The sequence below is a fragment of the Nematolebias whitei genome, chromosome 5 (genome assembly GCF_014905685.2).
Source record: "Nematolebias whitei isolate Nwh7 chromosome 5, NemWhi1, whole genome shotgun sequence".
In the NCBI taxonomy this organism is placed as follows: Eukaryota; Metazoa; Chordata; class Actinopteri; order Cyprinodontiformes; family Rivulidae; genus Nematolebias; species Nematolebias whitei.
This window is the reverse complement of record NC_056502.1, coordinates 11365056-11371607: the sequence shown is the minus strand read 5'-3', so window position 1 is coordinate 11371607 and position 6552 is coordinate 11365056.

Below are 6552 nucleotides of genomic sequence, written 5' to 3'. Positions count from 1 at the left end.
TCAACCATTTGGTCTTCTTCTCCTGATTTTACTCTTTTTCTCTTCTTCACAACAACAGTCATTCTACACACAACCATTTGATGCTGTCTGGCCACGCTCCCTTGCCACAACCTTACAGTCTCCCTCAGGTTTCCTCTTCTAGTCGACCTGCGTACTCCTTCCTCCACTCTTATACATCACTCTATGTTCCTCCCTCTTTAGGATATAAGTGTTGACTACAGCCATTTCCATTCTCTTGGCAAAATCCACCACCATCTGTTCTTCCTGGTTTCTGTCCCTGACACCAAATCTACCCATCACTTCCTCATCCCCTCTGTTTCTTTCACCAACATGTCCATTCAGGTCTGCACCAATCACCACTCTATCCACCATGGGGATACTCTCTATCCTTTCATTCAGATCCTTCCTAAAATTTTCTTCCTCCTCTGACGCATCCAACCTGTGAAGCATAACAAATCACCATGTTTAGCATCAGACCTTCTACTTCTACCTTCAGCCACATCACCCTATCTGACACTCTTTTCACCTCTACTACATTCTTTGCCAACTCCTCCTTCAGTACCTCCCCTACTCCATTTCCCTTTCTATCCACACCATGGTAAACCAGTTTAAACCCTTCTCCAATGCTGTAAGCCTTGCTGCCCTTCCACTTGTTCTCTTGGACACATAAAACATCTACCTTCCTTCTCTACATCATGTCAGCCAGCTCTGCCTTTGTCTGTCATTTTCCCCACATTTAGAGTTGCAACCCTCAGTCCTACATTCTTGACTTTCCTATTTTCTCTCTGTCTTCTGACATGTTTCCCTCCTCGTGGTCTTCGACTAACAGTAGCACAATTTCTGCCAGTACCCTGTGTGTCAACAGCACCGGTGGAAGTTGTTAACCCAGGCCTAGACCGATCTGGTATGATGTCGCTTATATGAACTTGCATTATACAGTCAGGTCATCTGGACAGTTTCTTTTTTTTGTGCTGAGACAATTCGCCTTCGATCTGGAAGGCTTCATCAGTCAAAGAAACACACAACACAAAACTGATTCTTCCCCCAATAGCTTACTCCAAAGTGGAACGAACCAGTTTTGTTGGTGCTAAGATGGTCTCTTTGGTACTCCCCCTCCTCCATTGCCAGCCCTCTTCCTTGTTGACAGTCATGTCAAACTGGTTGAAAACAACAAAGTCCATGCTCAGTAATCCTGGAATACAATCCAACATTTTTCAGTCAGGTCATCTGGACAGTTTCTTTTTTTTTTTTGTGTTGAAATGTTTTGCCTGTTGGGGGAAGAATCAGTTTTGTTGTGTGTTTCCTTGACTGATGAAGCCTTCTGGATCGAAGGCGAAACGTTTCAGCACAAAAAAAAAGAAACTGTCCAGATGAGCTGACTGAAAAATGTTGGATTGTATATCTGGATTACTGAGCATGGACTTTGTTGTTAACTTGCATTATAGTTTTGGCAAAAGTGTTTTACGTTGGTTGTTAAGCCTGGGTAAGTGATTTGGATTGTCAGGAACGAGACCGGCACAAGAGAAACACTGGCTTGTGCTCCCTAGTTGTTGATTTTACTAGAATATCAATTCAAAAATGACCAACTATTCCTTTAAACTGTAAAACACAACAGGCCGATTGCACAATAGTGAAAAACTGATCATTTTTGTTTTTATTAGACTGTAGTTCTGATTGAAACAGAAGTGTAGTCTTAGTTGAAACTAGTTCTTGTGGTGGTGGTGGTGGTGGTGGTGGTGGGGGGGGACTGGTTTGAATGGAGCCACTGTTCTGTCTGTAAAGGGGCTGCTGCATTCAGAGCCACTTTTGTAGCTGTTGGTTCAACTCCAAGTTTTGGTTAAACTGCATTGCCCCTTGTTTCCCTCGTCTCTGTCTGATCGATGCAGCAGACACATGCGCAGCCTCTCCGTGCACACACTTGAACACAAAATGCAAAGAGCAGCCGCAGCGTCAGACATGATCTGTCCCCCTCTTCCTCATGTAGAGACACACTGCATCTCCCAGCTCACAGACAGAAGCGTTTGCAGCTTCCTGTCTGCTTCGGCTGGGAAGAGCGACTGTTCAGGGGCAGAAGTGGAGAGCGAGCTGGATGTCAGCATTGCCTTCGAGGCTGTGGAGTGCAGAAAGCTTCAAATATAGCAATAGTGACATGCGACACCTTTGTAAACTCGCAAGGCACTCTGAGATTGTTCCTGTCATAAACAACTTTGAGCTTTGGATGATGAAATCAACAGGTTTGTTGGAAGGGCACAAACCTAAAGTCCTTTTTTATGGTTGCACCCCTGCCGTCTCTTTACATACATTAAAATGCTGCTAGAACTTGTATTTGAATTGTAGGTTAAACGTTTGTTTCATGGTTTTTCAGCTCATGACAATACATTTCAGCTGCTTATGAAATCACAACCTTCAAAGACGAGCCAAAACGTACAGTTCCTTCTGTGTGAATATGTGGAGGTTTCTCTGGTTCCAGAGATCCAGAACAATGTGATTTGATGTTCCTCCAGTTTTTCTACACTTTTCCCATGATCCTACTGAAACCCAAGATGTTGCGCAACTTTCACATCCTGTCAGTGTCCATGCAGGCGTGATGCATGAATATTACCTAGGAAATTCCCTTTTTTTGTGATCACTGTGTGTAAAAATGGTTATATGAAGGGACTACTACAAACGATGCACTTTGACACTGGACCACCAGGTTCTAGTTTCCATCCAACAGTTTAGTTTTTTTTCATCATCCCATGACTCCTCCGCCTGTTTGAGATGCGTTTTTCCCCTCAAACAGTTGATTTAGTGCCTTTTTCACACCAGATGAAGACCACATGTCAAGGGCGCTTGGTTGCGATGCACCCTTTCCAATGTTTCTTATTTAATGCAAAAAGGAAAAAACGGTGAGCATGTTGTCTTTTGTGCAGAAAGGCGGAGTCGGCATTCCTTTTTTTAAGCAAGGGGCTCCTGTCTAAATTAACTAAACATGTCAGATGGGTTTTAGAAGAATCTTGTTTGTGTCGACTGTTAGAAAAAGTGCAGAAACTTTCAAAAGATTCTTGGCAGGTGATTAGATGAGCCATTTCTTTGTTACTCATTTTTACTGGTTGGCAGATCCAAGTCGTACCAAATCCTGCTGGGAGAGGAGCAACATAAATCATTTCAGCCACAAAAAGCCATCAGTATGTTTTGTTTTGCTCATTTTTAGTGAAGAAATACTCTTTAGATTTGCTCTAACTGATTCATTAAGTGACTTTATTGATCTCCTCAGTGGCTATGATATTGATTTCCATCCATCTAATTGGTCTTTGTTCAATTGGTGGTTGATGGAACATGACAGGGTGCCACACATACTCATTGTGCATATGTAATGAGAAGTAACAGCAGTTGGAGATGCAAATGAGCAACAAACATCTCAACATCAGAATCTTACCCAAACTAAACTTTTGTCATGTTCCTTGCAGTGCAAGTCATTCTAAGTCATAAGTTCAGTTTTCTGTCTCTCTTAGCTCCACTGATTGGATGTGAGTTGTGCAACGTTGTCAACTACCGTATTTTTTGCCCTATAAGTCACAGTTTTTTTGCATAATTTGCATGCCCTACGACTTATACACCAAAGCGAATTATTTATGGATTTTTTCCATATTTATAAATCAATTTTTGGTTGAGATATGACCGTTTTCATTCATTCTGACTGAAAATATTGAACACTACCATTTTAAGCCACTAGATGGCACTTGAGTAGTATGGTATGACGTTGTGTCATGTAATAGGTAAAAGTGGCTATTAATGACACAATCGGCTTGCCATAGTATGCCACTTTCATCCAGCTCGCTTGAAGCAACCGTCAAATCAGCTTCATTTTGCTGCGCAAAGCAAAAGTTCAATTGAGAGACACCTTTACTATAATTCTGAGCAAACAAATAATTGTTTTAGGTGCGTATCTTGTTAAATTTTGAAGAAATGTGCAGCGAGTTGTCCCGCTGCGCGCTTCCGCGAATCGGCTGTTGAAATAAAGCTGACTTGACCGTCAAAGTGCATTTATTAAGGAAAAGTTAGACTGAGACACACCTTTACTATAATTTTGAGCAAACAAATAGTTGTTTTTAGGTGGTTATCTTGTTAAATTTCAAAGAAATGTGCAGCGTTCCTACTTCCTGATTTCCTCCTTCTGCTCCTGGAGCACCGAGGCAGCAAATGCTTTGGAAATGCAGCCGATTTGATCGTCAAAGTGCATTTATTAAGTAAAAATTCAACTGAGACACACCTTTACTATAAAGTCAAGCAAATAAATAATTGTTATTGTGTTAATGGCTGCAAACTTCTTGAGTTTTAACGATCAGAAGACTGAGGTCATTGTGTTTAACCCAAGCTCTACCACTGTCACTGATCCTGTAAACCTGCACTCCCTTCAGCCTCATCTAAAGCAGTCGGTTACCAATCTCGGGGTAGTGTTAGACTCGGACTTTAAGTTTAATAAACAGATCAACTCTGCTCTACAAAAAAGCTTCTTTCAGCTAAGGCAGATAGCAAAGCTTAAGTCCGTTCTGTCCAGATCCGACCTTGAAAAACTAGTCCATGCATTTGTTACAACCCGGCTGGACTACTGTAACTCGCTTTATGTTGGGGTTAGTCAGGCTTCACTTTCACGTCTCCAGCTCGTACAAAATGCTGCAGCTCGGCTTTTAACAGGAACTCACAGGTTTGAGCACATTACTCCGGTTCTGTCCTCCCTTCACTGGCTTCCTGTACGTGTCAGAGTTGATTTTAAAATTCTCCTGCTGACATTCAAGTGCATTAACGGCCTTGCACCATCATACCTCTCCGACCTTCTTCATCCTTATGCTCCTTCTCGGGCTTTGAGATCATCAGACCAGCTGCTTTTGGCCATACCAAAAACCAGCTGAAGCTCAGAGGAGATCGAGCGTTTTCAGTTGTGGGCCCTAAACTTTGGAACAATCTGCCCATCAACATTCGACAGGCCACCTCAGTCTCTGCTTTTAAATCTCTCCTAAAAACACATCTGTACTCACTGACATTTAACACAGGGTGATCGGATTTAGATTTAGTTTTTCATTGATGCTGATTCTGTTTATGCTTTTGTTATTATTCCTATTTAACACAAGGTCATCAGATCTGATTTAGTATTTCATTGTTTCTGACTGAGTTTATGCTTTTTGCTATTATTTCCTTGACTTTTGACACAACGTGATCTGGTTTAGTATTTCATTGTTTCTAGTTATGTTTTCGGTTTTACATTTTTATTCCATGTGCTGTAAATATATCTTGCTACTTTTTATTTGATGTTGTGATATTTTTGTTAAGCACTTCGGTAACAGTTTCTGTTTTAAATGTGCTCTATAAATAAATATGACTTGACTTGTTAATCTTGTTAAATTCTTGTTAAAATCCTCCTGTGCACACTCCCGCAGCCGCCATTTGGCAGCCAATCGATTTTTGGCACACCAGCCCATATTTCCAGGTTGTCAGCGGTGACACATAATAGATGCGACGTATACGGCAAAGCAACTTATTTATGTTTTTTTCCACTTTATTAGACATATTTGGACTGATGCAACTTATAGGGCGGTGCGATGTGTATGGTGGAAAATATGGTAATTCTACCAACCATTGTAGGAGTCTGGAACAGGTCCCTCTTGTAAATGAGTCCTCGTGGCTCAGTGAGACTAGCCTGTATAAATAAAGGTTTAATGAAAAAAAAGAGCAGGAACCATGTGCATTTATGTTTTTGATACGATCCAATATGGAATTATTTCCCAACCATCACAGATGTTGATTTGTTCTACCCTCACATGAGAACTCTTCTTTTTTTTATCCCTCAAATAGACAACAGGCATCAATTAAAATCCCAGCCAGCCACAGACTTCTAATCTTGTCTCCATGGTAACAAGAAGAGGGACCCTAAAATAAAATCCTTTATCTGACGTGTGGTCCTGACCGCATAAAGTTTCCCAGTGTGCTTACTTTCAGTTTAACTTTGAAGAACCACATAACTAAATGATAATTATTCTTTGATCATTCTTATAATTTTAATATGTGTACATGATATTATTTAACGGTTTGAATATGTGTATTTGTTTAATCAGTAATGTTTACTTCTCCCTTTAGCATCTAAGGTTGAAAAATGAGTCTTTAACAAACTCTGAGATGCAATATCTATGAAAAGTATTCACTCTCCTTGGATGTTTTATGCTTTTATTGTTGTCATAATTTAATCATGGTCAAGATAAACTGGTAATTTTGACACAAAAAAAAACAAACTTAAAAGTTCAAAATTAAACCAAATGTCTACAGCGTAATAGAAGTTAAATAAAATATATGTAATGTAAAATAAGTGATTCCCCCTTTTAAATTACCGGTAACTGCCCTAATTCAACCAACAACAAAAACCTGTCATTCTGTGTCCATTTCTCCTTCCTGTCCTCTCAAACCCCATCCGGTTGAAGCAGATGGCTGCTCGTCCTGAGCCTGGTTCTGCTGGAGGGTCCTTCCTGTTAAAAGGGAGTTTTTCCTTTCCACTGTTGCCTTTGTGCTTGCTCAGGATGG